The sequence below is a fragment of the Macaca nemestrina genome, chromosome 4, assembly GCF_043159975.1.
Source record: "Macaca nemestrina isolate mMacNem1 chromosome 4, mMacNem.hap1, whole genome shotgun sequence".
In the NCBI taxonomy this organism is placed as follows: Eukaryota; Metazoa; Chordata; class Mammalia; order Primates; family Cercopithecidae; genus Macaca; species Macaca nemestrina.
In genome coordinates this window covers 90494477-90512806 of record NC_092128.1, presented here as the reverse complement: position 1 = coordinate 90512806, position 18330 = coordinate 90494477, and the positions used below count along the sequence as shown (strand labels likewise).

The 18330-nt window shown below is 34.6% G+C and overlaps 1 protein-coding gene across 8 annotated transcripts in view; it reads left to right on the top strand.

The window, feature by feature from the left end:
- The window catches only part of LOC105475655 (transmembrane protein 196), a 51553-nt gene that overhangs the window by 16922 nt on the left and 16301 nt on the right, over positions 1-18330 (top strand). Inside the window, exon 1 of one of the 8 annotated variants that reach the window (XM_071094922.1) lies at positions 180-1692. The exons of the other annotated variants lie outside the window; for them this stretch is intronic. The gene's annotated coding sequence lies outside the window, so the exon portion shown is untranslated. Of the gene's footprint in view, positions 1-179; positions 1693-18330 lie in introns of those variants that run through there. 8 annotated transcript variants of the gene reach the window in all.

Below are 18330 nucleotides of genomic sequence, written 5' to 3'. Positions count from 1 at the left end.
TCATCGAATATTCACTGAAATTTTTGTATGCGCAGGTCTCATGTTAGTGATAAAGGTTGAATATATATTTTAATAGCATTCGACCAGAAGGAGTTTAAAACCTTTTGCAATGACAGATATATAATTAATAATTACCAGAAAGTATGATCAGTGCATCAGTGTTAAAATATGCTTTAAAACAATATTTTGTTAGATTTTAACTAAGAATAAGTAGAAAGGTTAAAGAAAGCATCACAAATAAAGTTAATAATTGTACTGAACCTTGATGTTCAAAAAGAAATTTTTCCCATGGAAGGAGGAAAATAAATATTTATTAACACCTGCCATGTACTATAACCCAAGATTGAGCACTTTCACATGAATTGTCCCTTTAAGACCATAATTACATGATATTAACATTAGTCTCCTTATTCTTATAAAAAGAATGGAGAGAATCATTTCATTATAAATAATATGTGCTGTATCAGCTGTGATTTTCATCACGGTAGACACCGAAGAAATGCCTGCTAAAAATGAGTGGGAAAAAAATAGGGTTACATAGATTAGTGATCAGAAAATGTCAGAGCTGGAGGAGATTCACAATTCTATCTGATCCAAGTCCCTCTTTTTACAGATGAAGCCCAGAGAATTAATTGACTTGCTTAAGGTAAATAAATAACAAAGGAGGACAGAATTGCCACCTAGAGGTTCTGTTCTGAATTGCAGAACTTTCTTTTTTTCTTTTTTCTTTTTTTTTTAATCGTTCGTGGCCACAAGTAGTTAGTTGACAAGCTTTTAGCCCATAACGACAGAGGACAATTTCATCAAAACCTGCACTCTGATAACAACACACTTCAAACCATGCTCATGACTTATTGCAAGCTTTCAGCTTACTTGTAAGATTCCTGTCTGTATTCTACTGATTAGAGCTGTAATTATATTAACATTTAATCATATTCTCTCTTTGGAAATTCTGATGATTTTTTTCACCTGCTGTCCTTAATATTTTTTTTAACAGGACTGATATTATCACGGTACTTTTGGTAATACAAAGCTTCAATATATACTGGACCCTAGAGCTCTCTAGCGAATCAATTTGACACATAATTATGGGGCTAACATTAAATTAAGCACTTGGCTGAGAATTTGAAGATAAATAATACAATGGACTCTGGATCCAAGGGCTTTAGAGTTGTTAGCAGAAATATACTTGCAAACAATAATAGATAGCGAGCACTTGAATTCTTCCAAGTGACTTTTACCTACAATTTCATTTAACATTTACAGCTATTCTATGAGGCGTACACTGTTATGCATCTCAGTAAAGAGGAAACTGTGGAAAAATAAGTAACTTTCTGAAAGCCACACAGCCAGAAAATGGTAGAGCCATGATGCAAACCCAGTCACTATGACTTCAGAGTAGTCATTCTTTATCACTAGGCTACACTACCTCCTACTCAATCCACATAAATATAGTTCAATACACAATTAAGTGTATGCAAATCCTGTGGATGCACAAGGAAGGTGAAGAGGGTCACAGATGACTTCAAGAAAGATGTGCCTTCGGTGGCAAACCTGGAAAAACGAAGTAGGGAGAGCTTGAAAAGAGAGGAGGAGAGATATTCCAAACTCGTGGAGGCAAGGCCTATGAGAGCTTGAGAACGGCAAAGAGACTGTTGGTTTCCAAGCACAGAAAGAAGGGAGATTGAAGAGGTAGGCTTGGTCCAACTATGAGGAACCTGAGTATTAGACTATAGGATTTGAAGCCTGCTTCTTTAGAAATGGACAGGTACAAAAAGTGTTTTAAAAGGTTTTGAGGATAAGGGTGACTAGAATCAATTTATTTTAAGAATAATCACCTAGGGAGTAGTGTGAAGAATTAGAGGCAGGGGGATTACATATGCTTTTAATATTAAAATTAAGACTCTGAATGAAGGGAACACCAGGAGCAATGGAATTATGTGGAAAACTATGGAGGCAGATTCGGCAAGACTTCGTGGGAGTCAGGCTTTTAAAAACATGGGTTGAAAAGATTGGCAATTAAGTCTGACTTTCTGCCTGGGTTAAAGAGAATGAACGTGTACTGAGATCAGAAAAACAAAAATGAAGGCAGGTTTGGGAAGGGGTAAGAAAATGAGTTTAGATAAGTTGTACCCCTTTGGTTTATTCTGAGTGGGAGTAGGGTGCTGGTGGTCGTTATAACATAGAATAAAAAATAGACTTCTCTTTAATGTGCTTAAAGTGTAGTAACAGAGATAATAAACGTATAACTATCTATAATACGAGTCAAAATGTAATAAGCCGCATAAAAAAGGTATTATGAGAATTAAGGAAAAAAGATGGAATTATATCTGAACAGAGAATTTCAGATGGACCCTGCAGAATAGTAAGAATAACACTGTCCAAGAAGAGAAGTGGAATATGCAAAAAGAGATAAACTGAGAGTGTACAGAATAATTTAAGTGCACTTTGGCTGTAGAAGATTCACAGTAGACCAGTCGGTAAATTGGGTTGGAACCATCCATTTGGGCCCTGATGCCAGCACAAGAAATTTGAAGAGACATTGATTTTAAAAATTGAATGAAAAGGCTGGACAGGCGGCTCATGCTTGTAATCTCAGCACTTTGGGAGGCTGAGGCGGGTGGATCACCAGGTCAGGAGTTCGAGACCAGCCTGACCAACATATTGAAACCCCGTCTCTACTAAAAATACAAAAATTAGCCAGGCATAGTGGTGTGCGCCTGGAGTCCCAGGTACTCAGGAAGCTGAGGCAGGAGAATTGCTTGAATCTGGGAGGTGGAGGTTGCAGTGAGCCAAGATCGGGCCACTGCATTTCAGCCTGGGTGACAGAGTGAGACTCTGTCTCAATAATAATAATAATAATAATTACAAATACTTAAAATTAAATTTAAAAAAATTGAATGAAAAAATAAGGCACTAATAAGGCGCTAAAAATTATGCTAGGAATGAATTTAGAGTGAGTGATATTAGAGAAACTAAAGGCAGGGGGACTTGCTCAAAAGCCCTTAAATAATCCAGTTAAGGGCTGGTGAGGCCTTGAATAAAAGAACAAGTTCACTATGGATATAAAAGTAATGGCACACAGTAATTTAATCTGATGAAAATGACATAGGAAGCGAGGGGAATCAATAGGGTCTTTGAGTTTTGAGAGAACAGTAATAAGAGTAATAGACATAGGAAAAGTGGTGAGTGGAAACAGAATTGAGATTCATGTTTTGAGTCTGAAGCTGACAATGTAAGTCTAGATCTCTTTCATTAACTGCTGTGCATCTGGCTATGTGCACACTGAATTGCAAAATGATTGTAGGCTGAGCTAAAACTAGACATAAGCTTTTATGATGACCAACATTTTGTGTTATTCTTTAGTTTCTTGGAGCATCAGCCCAATCTGAACATAACATTTTGCTTTACAACATGACATTCAGAGACAATTATGATTGGCAGCATTTCAAAGACTTCCCTTGGATTAAATAGAAATTAATACACAATTATTTTCCAGAAGACAGTCCACTTACAATCCTTGAAATCTTGTTAATCGTAGCTTAGTGTACTGGGCCAGAGGTTGCAGAGAATAATGGTACTCAAATCCCTGAGTATATATATTGGTGTGATGTAGGAAAATCTGCCTCCATGGATGAGGAAACATGAGTATTCTGAAGCAAACATACATACAGTTTTGGTACAAGGGAAGATTCTGTAAATAAGAAAAATAAAAGTATAAAATATTCTTCATAGTTCTGTTAGGAATTCTGACACTGGTCTGTACCCATCAGATGCTTAAAAATTATAAAATTTTAATAATTATTATTAACAGCTCCATTTATTTATAGTTTATTGGACATTAGAAATATACCAAAAATATCATAAGCATTATCACATTAATATTTTTAACAGCACTTTTAGATAAGTATCAGCATACTTGCAGGAGTACATCCATTTTACCAATGGGAAAATTGAGAGTCAGAGACTTTAATTAGCTGCTATAAGTCCCACTTGTGTGTGACACAGCCAAATTTACAGCATATGTCTGTCTGACACCAGAGTCTGTACTCTTAACCATTGTGTCATACTTCGCTGGTTTCTTTTAAGCCTTGGTTCGAAACAGCAGTGCTGGTTTTATATTCCAGACCTTCGCGGACAGCACCTGTCAATTAACCTTTCCCAGAGTGAAAAATGTCCTGGAGCATAAATACGGTTCCACTAGTGCTTCAAAAACTAGCAGCTCAACATGAAAAGCCATTGCAGATACCTTTCTCCCCTGTATAGTCGCATTCTGTTAGCAGATGCAGAATCATCATGCTATCTATCTTGTCAAGGGGAATGAATCATTTTCTCTTCCAATATTTGTATTTCTTCTTCATATGGTTTAGCAGAAAAACAATGCCACTCTGCATCTTCCTATTTCTGCTCTAACAAGAAATATGTAAAATAAAAATAATCATGACATCCTTTTTTTCCTAATCAGAGAGTCTTTCTATTCTTTCCTCAGAAATGAGGGAAAAACGTTGAATGCATTACATTTTTAACCATTCCTCTTAACTTGGTCCACATATTACAGTTACTCCTTTACAGATACCTTTGGAAACAAAACACTTTTCAAGGAAATAGCACTGGGGAATTACAACCTTTAAAACAAATATTTTAAAAGACATAATATATGATCGTTCTTTTTCAGATATTCTAAAATTATATTTTTGGTGTAGATTGTGCAAGATTCACTCTATTTCTGGAGGAATGATGTTATTTTTATTGAGTTCTGTAAAAGGATAGAACTGCCTGCAAAGGAAATAAATTGCATAATGAATGGTACTTGTTTATAGACTGCTAAGCATTGTAGACCCCATATATTTTAATCTCTGTTGTCCTATTTGGGAGCAGATAATGGCCTGGTCTCGGTAAAGAGCAGCAGAGGACCACTGCTTAAAAGTATTTACAACCCCAGAGCAACTTTTCACCAGCTTAAGGCTGACATGTGTTAAGAAGTTCTTGTGAGATACAAATATCTGTAAGGACATAATGATGATTAAAGACTTCAACTACTTGGAAATTTGCTAAAAAGAATCCTCTTCTGGCTAACAGAAAAAGGTCTTCCAATTTATTTATTTGCACTGTAGTTGCATTTTTAACTGCCAAATAATAATTGCATATATTTATGGCTACAATGTGATGTTTTGGTAGTTTTGATATATGCTTACATTGTGGTATGATTAAATCAAACTAATTAAGATATCCATCACTTTGCATACTTATCTTTTACGAGAACATTTAACATCTACTCTTTTAGAGCAATGGGAAGGTTTGCTGACTCTTAAAGAGAGAGAAAGACAACAGAACGTTTAGGAGAGAGTGATCATGAAAATGGCTGAGAAGCCAGGGCATGTTTTTCCTAGGGGAAGATCCAGGGCTAATGGTGCTCTTGTCTTAATGTGTAGACAATGGGTAGACATGGTGGGGATAAAATCTTCAGGTGTAATGAAAGAAAGAACTTTCTAACAATCAAAGTCATTTAGGATGAAAAAAGCTGCCTTTGTTGATGGAAGAGATTGATCCTAAACTGTGAAAACTTGTCAAGCAAGGAATGTGAGTAGTATAGTTATGACAGGCAAGTTATGATGTATAACTCACTGACACTCTAATTTCCACTACAGCAGGCTGAGCTTAGCCTCAATATGTAGGAGAATTGTTTGTGAGTGTTTTGTATTTGGAGGTAGGAATTGTGAGTAAGGGAAATAAAGGAGAGAACAAAAATAGATGAGAAAAATCTGGAGGAGTTGTTGATGAAAACAAGGCCAACTTACAAAAAGCCTTGTTCTTTTCTAGCATTGAAAGAGATGATGGATAGGTTCATTTGTTTCACTATGGTAACCATTTTATTATCTATATGTAACCCATAACATCATGTTGTATACATTTAAATAAAAAAACAGAACTTCCCAGGACATTTAGCATTGCTCTGGGTTATTACCAAGGGTTTCTGACATGCACACAAAGCAAGATGAAGGTGTTTTCTCACTTGGATACTAATTTTGTGAATGCAAATCCCAACCACTTTATAGATTGTGTATTAAATGGATGCCTTTTGGGGAATCTGTGACATAATTCAAATGAATAATTCACATAGTAAGATTTTAAGCCAAGTGAGGGAAATATTTTCATTGGCTCTTTCCATATCACACGTTATAAGTAGGTCTTCCTCCACTTCTAAGAAGGGTGGCATCTCTTGGTTTATTTTTATCTTGTTCATATATTAACTCCTATAAATGTAAAAGCCATAGCCCAATGGCCTAAATAAAGTTATCAGGACAAATTTCTGGAAATATTATACTTAGTATCCTATTTTTTTTTCTACAAGTTTACCGTAGAGAATTGGAAAAATATAAAATAGCAAAATGGCATTAAAATTGCCAATAATCCTACCAGTAAGAGATAATCACTGTATACATTGATTCATAATAATTTTCTAGTTTAGGAACAAAATGTGCATAAAATTTTATATTCCGATATTTTATTAAATTGAAAATAGTCATATAAACATTTTATTGTGACCTAACATATTCTAAGAAGACATGATTTTAAGGAATAAATTTTAGTAAATTTTTAGTCTAGCCTTCTGCTTTCAATTTCATATAATTGTTTAAGGCAAATATTATCTCTACCTCCTAAAAAATACTTTCTGCCTTATCTCATTCTAGTAGACCACTTCAAATTTCTACTTGCCTTTTAGCTAAGCAAAATGTATCTTGATCACTATGAACTCATTTCTTTTACTTGTCTTCACATTGAAGAGTTGAACAGTCTTAGAATTTTGATATTCCCTTCTGAGGTCTTTCTGTACACGTCTTCCCTTAGGTGTAGTACTACCGTCATCAGAGAGAGCATGACACAGAGGAGGGTGCATATGTTTATGTCAGACGACTCTGGATTTGTGTCCTGCTTCTGCCATTCATGAGCTGTATACACTGCATTTAAGTGGACAAAATCACTTAAATTTCTCTGAGCCTGCTTCTTGTTCTATAAAATGGGCTGCTTGTATGTATGGAGACAACATAAGTATGTTCCTTGATTATTGTAAATGCACAGTAATAAGTTAATGCTCAATTATTATAAGGCCTCTTCTAATTCTGGTTTCATAAGCTCTCATTCTTTCTAAGTTCTGTCATTACCCTTTTTTTTTGGACAGTCACAGTGAACATCTCTAAATTTATAAGGTTGAATGAAGGAAACCTTTATATTGTCATTATGTATAAACTCTGTTATAAAGGAAAATGCAAGAATTTTAACCTGGGAGATGCAGGAGAGCATTGTAAGCAATGCCCCCAGAAAATCATAATCATAATAAATAAATATGCATGGGAGAAACCAGTGGAAATACATGTATTACATGGAAAAAACAATTAATTGAAAGAAGTAATCCGTTTTACAAATCACTCCCCAGTTAGAGGTAAAGATCAATAGTTTAGTTGTTAATTATTTGGGAGCTACTGCCACCAAGTGGTAAGAAAATATTCTTCAGAGACTAGAATACCATAACCTTTAGGGAGTAAAGTTCCCTCATCACACTGTGGATCCAAATGTATTCCATCCTATCCCATTGCATCACAATCACCCAAGATCTGATCTTCATTAAATAACCAGCTGTCTTTGGTTTCTATTACCACACTAACAAAATGTTTTTCTGTCAAGAGACAAAACCGAAGTTTAGTTCTAATAGAGGAAAAGAAAAGAAAACATAACAAATACTGAGAGAGTTCAGGTAAAATCATAATTGAAAAATTCCAAATTAGGTTAGCCTCTAGAGTTAAAAGGACTGATGTTCAAACACCAACTCTGCCACTTGCCTGCTTTATGATATGAAAAAAATGTATCTGAGGATCAGTTTTCTCAGCTGAAATATAGAGGTTAATTTAGATGATGTGTGCAAAATGTTTAGCCTACAGGCTGTTATCTAGCAAGTGCTTGATAAATATTATTCCATTCCTTTTTATTATGATAACTATAAATTGTATTCCTCTTCCCTAAACCTAAATACATATTCAGTTCATTAAAATTATGATATACAATCAACTCAACTGTAAAGAGGTTTAACCTAAGAGAGTAAAAATCGCCACAACCATAATAGGGATTTTCTATGATTTCCCTAATTCCAAAGAAAGAACTACAGTGAGAAGACAGAAATGAAGAAATATCATACATTCTATATCTAGGTCAGGCAGTAATAATAATTCCTTCCTGCTGAGGTTCTGAGCAAGGCAATTAAGCCCCCTTGAACCTTGTTTAACTCATTCAGTGCTATAAAAAATACAAATCAATTAATTATTTTGGAAGGTGGCCCAAAATATAAAATTTGTATGTGGATGCCAATTATAATTTTATACAATAGAAACCAAAAGTCATCTACTATTATCTTTAAATCAAAAGAAAAGTAAAAATAGTGTGGTCGTTTCTTTGGTTATAGTAACCTGTTATCTGGAATTCTGGATTCAGTAGCCTTAATTAACTAATTCATGCATATATTTATGACTTGAGTAATTTATATTCACAACTATAGATATCCCAGGACACTGAAACAGCCTAAAATGGCTTGTTTTATGGGAGATGAATTACACAGTGTCACATATATGTCATTGAACTCCAATTCTTCGAAAATTGAGCATCTACATTTCTTTGAAAGTTGAGCATCTAGCCGCGTGGTAAATTACGGTTTAAAAAAGAGTCAGTATATTTCGTAGGATTCTACTTCAACTTTTTGCCACATTTGCACCAACCTTATCCTCTGTACTCCCACGTGGTACTCATTTACCTACTCCCTAAACATTTCCCATTAAAAGGACCTCATTTATGTTATCAGGAAGCTTAAGCTACTTTGTGGACAGATCTATTGATTAGAAATTATTTACTGATAATCGGTTAAAATCTTCCTCTATGTAACTCCTCTCCGTTGTTCTTGGAGCTAGCATTTAGATTCAGAAATAATAGGTAACATTTTAGACTACCCCAATTTCCCAGGTAGGTCAAAGAACAGAACTTTTAGTAGTATTAGCTTCAACCTATGAATGTACATATCCTGCAGCACAAAATGTAGTCCTTCTGTGTATCACACCTTTCAGCAATCATGTATTTTTCTGACCTTAGCACTTTAAAATAAATAAAATATAGGTCCTCTGAGTTATTTGATTTTTTCAAATCTGGGTATGAATCAGAACAAAATGTAAAAATACCATCATTTTTATTAAAATAACTCATAGAATATGCCAATGGATACTTTCAATTGGGAGCAGATGACCACGGAAGTGGCCTCTGGCCCTTTGCCTCCTAAGGTTTGATGTCCTCTCAGCATCCCCAGTACTGGGTCACTGGGTCCTTCCAACAGGATGTGGGATGGAACAGGGCCGGCATGTTCAATGAGTTATGCGCCAGGAAGAAGACACATCCTTTCATTTTCCTTTAGTACTTCTTTATTTTCTAGCCATGTCTCTTTGAAAATATCAACTTATTTTAGCTGTATTAATAGATAAATGGAAATAAATGTATTCTAGCTGTGTTAGACTTTATCCTCAGCTGGGCAAGAGATACAGTGGGAAGCCTAAGTGTGATAGTGATGGGGAAAAAAGAATCTTAAGGGATTCTTTAAGGGAAAGGTGAAAATTAAGGTGATAGGTATACTCATTAGCAACCCTTCCCTCCAGACAGATTTTCCTCAAAACCTTTTCACTGGGAACAATTTATAATTGATCTTTTAGAGAGTATTTTGTGACAAGGTGTTTCCAACATACTTAGTGCTAATGTGAAACCAAGAATAGTTGGCCCTCCCTATGCGCAGGTTCTGCATCCGCCAATTCAACCAACTGAAGATTTTTTTTAAATCTGGGAAAAATGATAAAAATATGAGTACAACAATAAAAATAATACACATAGAAAAACAATATAGTATACAACTATTTACATAGTAGCATTTATATTGTCTTTGCATTAAAAGTAATTTAGAGAAATTTAAAGTATATAGAAGCATGTGGGACGATTATATGCAAATAGTGTGCCCTGTTACATAAGCGACTTGTGCATCATCAGGTTTCAGGATCTATGGTGGTCCCAAAACCAATCTCCTGCATATATGGAGAGATGACTGTATAGGGCGCAATAAGGAATAATTAGGAAATCCCAAGCTTCAATTCTCATTAAAATTCTGCCACTGATTTGCTATGTTTTGTTGTTGTTAGTTTTTTCGGTTTGTTTGTTTTGCATCTTTATTTCTCTACACACATAATAAAAACACTTAAAGAATGCTCTTTTCAGTATTCCCAGAAATATTGGGAGAACTCAGATAGTAAGTGTTACAAACTTTTGAAAAAAGTAAACTATTGAAATTTGAGAATTTATTCCAAAAGAATATCTCAGAAATGTTTCTGTTTGGGGTCATTCTTGATTTAACAGCAAAGTAAAGGAACTGGATGATGAGGGTAAAGTTTCATCTGCTAAGATATCTTATAAAATTTTTTTAGTAAGGCTAAGAATTATACCTCTAAGGGATATTGATAGAGAGTACAGTGTTTAATATTTTCTCCAAAGCCCAAAATCCACATGTTTTTTTATGCTCCCAAATTATTTCTTTTTGCTACACTATTATTTCTTGCTGCAACCTTTGTGGGTATTTCAGTAAAAGCACACTGTTACTCCAGGAAATAGAAAATCCATCAGGCTTAATCTTTTTGCTTCTTTAAGAGCCAGCACCTATTGTCTGGCTCTGTTGAGAGAATAAGTTATTTTTGATTCTCTGTAGCATTGTCTTATAATACTACAAAGACATACAAGTGTTAAATCTTCTATGCAACTGCACAGGCCTAAGAAAATTGCTGAGTAATGAATAAATGAATCAGTGAAAGGCTAGAAAAAGAGCTAAAATTATTTTATGATGGTCCTGTTTACCCAGAGAAAGCTGAAAGCTGTTACATTAATAACACAAATCAACGAGACTTAGAAACCACCATTCATAACTATTCTTAAATAATTCAGAAACTCAGCATCTTCCCTGGTTTTATCTTCCCTGGGTCTTTTATTAGCTTAAGTTTATAAATCACCTAGACCATTATTGTACTTCTATTACAATGATTTCTTCCACAATCTAGTCCTTAAAAACCTCACCCTCCGGATTCACTTACCAGAATCTTCTATCTGATTTGGATCAAACAAGATTCTGATTCATGTTCTTGTAAGATCTTATTTTAGATTTTTTGAGACAATGAGAAATGTATAATTACTTTTCATTTATATAATTCTCTAATATTTCCTTTTGAGATTTGATTTAAAAGTCTCCCTATTTGCCTTATCAAGATTTTAGGGCTCTGTGGCAAATCAAATCGAACCAGGTACTGGAAAGATGTAATTCATGTTTGCTGTCCTTTAAAACCAGTTTGAAGTTAACAAACTAGGTATGTGGAGAGATGAGATACTTCTGCCTCAGGAAATTTCAAGTGAGTTATAAATAGTGCTCTTTAACTCATGGATTTCCCATAGAGTTTGGAAACAGTTCATTCTAGTTTACTATTTCCAACCCCTCGTTTTCAGAGTCCAATTATATATACTGACCTCTTGCATAAATGTATTCAGGAAGAAAAATGATACTTTTATACCTGATCCAAAATATTTATTATAAAATTGATACAAACAGAGAGAGCATGGCTAAGTCATATAAACTATAATACTGACTCACAGAGTGAGAGTAAAATTCTTCCCTGTGTTTATTTCAAAGGCCTCAAATCAACTGCTCTAGATGCTCTGAAAAGAGAGAGTGAAACAGATAGAGAAAGAGAGACAGAAAAAGTTGGGTGAGACAACTAGTTTTGTTAGTACCTCTTGAAGAGGCCACTCTCTCATTCCTTAGGGGCTCTATCTGGGATGATAGCTCCACCTTCCCTTCAATCCAGGTAGTCTGATCCCCAGAAATGATCCCTCATCATGAGAAACAGAAAAACAAACAAAGCTTAAAAGAACTTAAAAGCCCAAATATACCACCAGTTCTTTGAGGGGGAAATGAGCCTCTCAAAGACAAGCTACACAAAACCTCCCATGTAAAGGTATAAAAGGTTTCCAACAGGATCTAGAGAAAGCAACAGTAACCTCCTCGCCCCATAGCTAATGCAGATAAGTATGAACAAGACACTGACTCCTCACAAAGTGCTTCTGACAACTGTCTTAACACTTGGGAATGGAGAGAGAAGTGTTATGTATGAGAGTCCATACCTTTTAGGAAAGAGAAGAATCTTGTCCATCATAAAAGCTGAGGGAGTCCTTAGAGTATATGAGACATCAATTGCTGCTCCCGTCAGGACTCTTACATGAGTCTGCATTTCTAATAAGTATCCCCATGTCATTCCAATATAATGGTTTATGGAAGTCATTATTTGAAAAATTCTTGCGGATGTTTTGTAACTCAGATTATTCAGACTAAAGTGGGTCCAGTTGTTAAGACAGCCAAAACCCGGTCCTCACAAACTACCTGTGGAAAAGAAATAGGCAAATAGCATGGGCAGCTTTTATACATTGCCTCATTCCCCAGAGTGTTGAAACTGGATAGATGCACATTCAGATAGGATTATTGAATAAAGCATATGTCGTCAAATGGAGCGATGCCTCTTTGCTTTCAGTGATATCTTACAAAGGATTTCAAGCAGAGTCATAAAGTCAGGATTATTATTAATGTGACGTAAGCCCTGAGGTTTAAGGAAGTTCCTCTTAGGGCACCCTACTCTCCCTGAGAGAGCATACTCTTTTTCCTCAGAAAGGACAAACAAAAAAGATGGCAACAGCTTTGGTTATAGTCCTTCAAAGACCAGTCATTATTTTCAATCAAAAAGTAAGATGCCTGTCTCCTTTAGGAACTGTGCTTTAGATAGGCATGACATGAAAAGTATAGTACCTGATGGGTTAAAATAACGATAAAATAACAAAGAAATTGACCCTATTTAAAAATGTATTCTGATATTTTAATGTCCTGAAACATTTTCTAATATGTTTTGACTGTTCATATGTTATCTGATCTTGACTGAATAAAATGTATCTGGATTTCTTCCGGTTGCAAGTTTCTAGATGATATTAGGATAGTGTGTGTGTCAAGGCTAAAGAGGGGTCTAAAGAGGAGAATGAACTACAGTCACTCAGAACAGTGAACCAGTCAATAGCAGGTAATAGCATCTCAGCATTCAGATGAAAGTGCTAAGACGTTGTCCAACTTCTAGTTTCACCAAAAGGGAAAAGCCATTCTGTGTATATTCTGAAGGCAAACCTGATGTTTGAGAGAAAGTGAATCAACTACTGGAATATATTCTCATAGGTAAATTTCACAAATCATTTTCTGTCAATTAAGAACAGAGTCTTTTCTAGTTTGGGAAATTACTTCTCATCTCTAAAAAATATTTTTGCAATTATCACTCAGTGCAAAACTGTCTTTTTCAGTGACTTTTATGTAGAAAAGTCTATTTGTATTGACATCTCAACAGCATCTGAGGACTGAGAAAGAACTTTCTGAAATACACAGTGTTATGACTGTGACATGTGAAAGGTCAACACCATCCAAGTTATTTTCAAATGCTACCATTTAGAAAAGAATTAATCTATCATGACGAACCATAACTGTTTTCAATGTTTAACTGGATTTGATTCAGTGACGATTAATTGCACCCAGTTATGTGCCTTAAAATTGGCTGAAATTGACTAATTTTTGTACCTCCCCACGGATACTGTAAATATACAGTATCATCAATGCATTTACTAATTCATTCATTTCATCTGAAGTTCAATTATGTCATCTAGAAATATTATTTCAACAGCACAGCTTTGTCAGAGAGGCTATGGCAAAGCTGGATATAACAAGTAGATGATCTATCACTCTAACAATGCCAGTAATGGCAAATGAAATAACACATTTATGTTGATATGGAGATTCATATGAGGTTTGAAAGGTTTCTTAGATCCATAATTTCTTTTCTTCATAAACTTGCCGCACATCACAGAGCAAAATTCCTTTTTCAATTAATTTCTTTTTCTAGAGGGTCAAGAGATGATCAAAATGCATTACAAAATAAAGATTTTATTTCAGCAACTATTATGAATGTGTGGAACTACAAGATCCTTTCTAACTAAAGATGAAATATGTTAGTTATTGAAGGTGGAGACTGCATCTACTTCAACATGTAGTGGTTTATGCTTCATTATATTTAAGAAGAAAACTATGCTCAGCCTTCAACCTCAATCTTCCATGATAGGCTTAATTTATTTCAAGGAGTGTACTCAATTCTTATAAACTACTCTATGGAACTTTTGGGTTTGTTTCTGAAATGCCTGACCCTCCAGATTCTGAATTCATTTCAATTGCACATGCAAAGCCAGCCTTGGATATAGGCAGGCAAAACAATGACCTCAGTGGTTGTGGTTGAAAAAATGCTAGCAGAGTTCCTTGGCCCACCCCAAAAAGGGGTGCCACCCTCTCATTCCAAATACACTTTCTGAGTATGTACAGATTGGGGAGTTTTTGTTAGTATTTTTTAAATACCTATGGAGAACACAAAACTGAATAACAATGAACCTTGATGGACTACTTTTTCTTAATATTTACATCATAATTTTGCCTTGAGCAAATAGGAGTCAACTTATTTAACTTTTTGAATAAGTAACTCCTGAAAATGGTTCAAATGTAAATGAAACCAAAAGTATTCAATGAAAAGTTCAGTCCCTTTGATCAGGTTGCCATCACTCCTCTAACTCAAATAATCATTTGTTTCTTATTTGTTTTTCCAGAGTTACTTTAAACATGTATGAGCAAACTTGTATATAGATAATTATATATTTCTTGCCTTTCTACACAAAAGGTAGTATATTACATACACAACTTTACACCTTGCTTTTATCCCTTAACTATATGTGTTGGAGAACTTCCCATATCAGTGAATAGTAATCTTTCTCATATATTTTTAATAGATGCAGAGAACTCCTTTAAGTTTAACCAGTTCTCTACTGACTGACATTTGGGACTGCTCTTCTTGTGCTATTACTAATAGTGCTAAATTAAATAATATGGCACATGGATCAGTTTGTACACTTGCAGCTAAATCTGTTGGATAACTTCTCACTTGTGGGACTGCTGAGGCAAAGGAGATATACGTATGCACGCACAGGCACACACACAACACACCTGTATAATTTTAATAATTGTTGCTGAATTCCTTTCAGTAATCAATGTATCTTTAAGCAATGTATGACTGGTTCTCTACATCTTTGTCAAGATTATCAAACAGTACAGAACAGAATCAAAGGATTTCTGCCAATCTGATAAATGAAAAAACATACTTGAGTTAGTTTGAAGTTGCATTTCTCTTATTACTGATGAGGTTGGGCATATTTATATTTAGAAGTCATTTGTATTTCAGGGAAGTATCTGTTCATATCCTTTGTGTATGTTTCCATTGAATCGTTTGTCTTTTCCTTATTAGTTTTTAGGAGTTCATTTACATTAGGGAAATTAGTCTTTTGCTTATTGTTGCAAATATTTTCCCCAGGCTGCCAGAAGATTCAGTGTCTGTTGAGGGTTCACTCTTTGCTTCAAAGATGGCACCTTTTAGCTGTGTCTTCAGGTAACTGAAAAGATAGACAAGCTCTCTGAGGCCTCCTTTATAAGGTCACTAATTCCATTAGCAAATATTCAGACTATAGCAAGTATGTTTTATGTATTTTCATTTGTATAAATCTACTATAGTGTTCTTCATTAATGTTTTTTTCTCCTTATTTATACTTATATTACACAATTTATTTTTAGGAATTTTATCACTTGCATATATGAATATTACTAATTTCTAATACTAATTTGTGCCTTGCTACCTTTCTATATTACCATGTAGAGTTGATTCTCTTGGGAATTTCATATATCAATTATATTGTCTGCAAATAATGATAGTTTCACTTCCACGTTTGCAATTTTAATACTTTTAATTTATTGCTATTGCCTGTTTGGACTGTCTAGTAGCTCTGCTCCAATGTATAACACAAGTGGTAATAGTGGGCATCCTTGCCATTTTCATCACATTGAATGCAGGATGTATGCTATCAACACGATTTATCACTGTTGGCATTGACCTTGGTCACCTGATTGAGGTGGTGTTCTCCTTGGAAAAAAGAGTACTCTATTCCATGGAACTTTTGGGTTTGTTTCTGAAATGCCTGACCCTCCAGATTCTGAGTTCATTTCAATTCCACATGCAAAACCAGCCTTGGATATAGGCAGGCAAAACAATGACCTCAGTGGTTGTGGTTGAAAAAATGCTAGCAGAGTTCCTTGGCCCACCCCAAAAAGGGGTGCCACCCTCTCATTCCAAATACACTTTTTATATTCCCATATGGTACTTTTTGGAAGAAAATCATTAAGTGTGGCTCACACTTACATAGTGGGAAGTTATGCTCCACTTCTTTGAGAGCAAACTATCTACATAAGTTATTTGAAATTTTTCTGTACAGTAGATTTTCCTCTTCTCTCCATTTACTGATTTAGTCTATCATTCATTTTCATGGCCTTAAGGATATTTATGGTACACATTGTGTCATAATCCCATGCTATTTTATTTTATAGCTTGAATTGCTCCAGCTTTAGTCATTGGAAGCTATTTCAGTTGGCTCCTTTGTCCCTTTGACAAATCTCAATGTGGGTTTTGTTTGTTTGTACGCTCTACATTCATCTTATATATTTCCTACCCCAGTCCAAAAATCAGTCATTTCTCCAAGGATGCATGGTTCCTTTTACAGGAAAGGCATTTGAAACTAAGATCTGGGTGATAGGTGTGCTCATTGATACTGGGATGTTGCTCCTTCTAGAACTTGTCAGTTATCAGAGCAAAGAAATATATATATGAGAATATGCCAGTGTGTGTATAGACATCCATATAAATAGTTCTATATGTAACCGTCTGTATCTACATTAAACTAAAAATTGCTTAATACTGATACCTACAACTCCAGTCCCTTCCCACTGCATCATTCTAGACTCTTCCCCTGACTTATCTCTGAACTCTCAGTCTAACAGTAAGAAATCTGGCTTTTACCATTTATGCATTTATTTAATTGTTTGATTTCAGTATACATGTATAGTGGTGTCAAAATTGTTAACCAGTAACCCTGTAGGAAATAACTTTGTGAAATAGAGTATAATGCTTATATACCATCGCCTTTTTGTCTTTTTTTCAGTTTTACATATTCCACTTATTTCTAAAGTTATATCTCAGGTCAGCATTTTCTCCCTGACCCCTTTCATTGAAATTGTCTTACACATTTTATTATAGTTATATTGTTTGGTTATATTCTACATTCTATTCTGGGATTCCCTAACCCCCTAATTTTTTAATTTTTAGCAAAATTAATTTAAAAATTTTTTTAAACATTAAGGTTTTTTGTGCTATACAGTTCTATGTGTTTTCACAAAAGGATAGTATCATGTGTCCACAATTGCAATATCATACAGAATAGTTTTATTTCCTTAAATATACACCCCATATGTCACCTTTTCAACCCCCTTTACCTCCCTCAAACCCTAGCAATTGCTTGTTTTTTACTGTCTCTATTATTTATTTTTCCAAAAGTTTACAGAATTGGACAGTGAACAGCCTTCTCAGACAGGCTTTTTTATTTAGCAGTATGCATTTACATTCTGTCCATGCCTTTGAGTGTCTTGGTATCTCGCTTTTTTTTCTATCAGTGAATAGTATTGCTTTGTATGAATATATCACAGTTTATCCATCTATCTATGAAAAAAAAAATCTTTATTGTTCCTAGTTTTACAAATCATTTCAAATTAGTTAGGTAAATACCTAAAAGCAAAATTGTTGGGCCATATGGGAAGACTATGTTTATCTTTGTAAGAAACTGCCATCTGGTTTTACATAGTGGCTACACCATTTTCCATTCCTATATGTAGCAAATGAAAATTCCTGCTGCTTCACATCACAAGCAATTGATATCATCAGTTATTTGTTTGTTTAATTTTAGCCATTCTAGCAGATTTGTCTTGATATTTCACTGTTGTTTAAATTTATAATTTTTAATGACAAACAATGTTGACTATCTTTTTACATGTTTATTTGCCATCCGTGTATCTTCTCTGTCGGTTGTCTGCTCAGATCTTTCACCCATATTTTAATTCAGTTGTTTGTTTTCTTATTCTTGATCTTGTTTAATTTCAGTTTATTTCCCTTCAATATTTTTCTGCAGGGGTGTTTGTTTGTATAGGTGTCTTTCTTTTGCCTATTTCTCAATTCTCAATAAAAAACTGACCTGATTTACCCAGATAATAGTGTA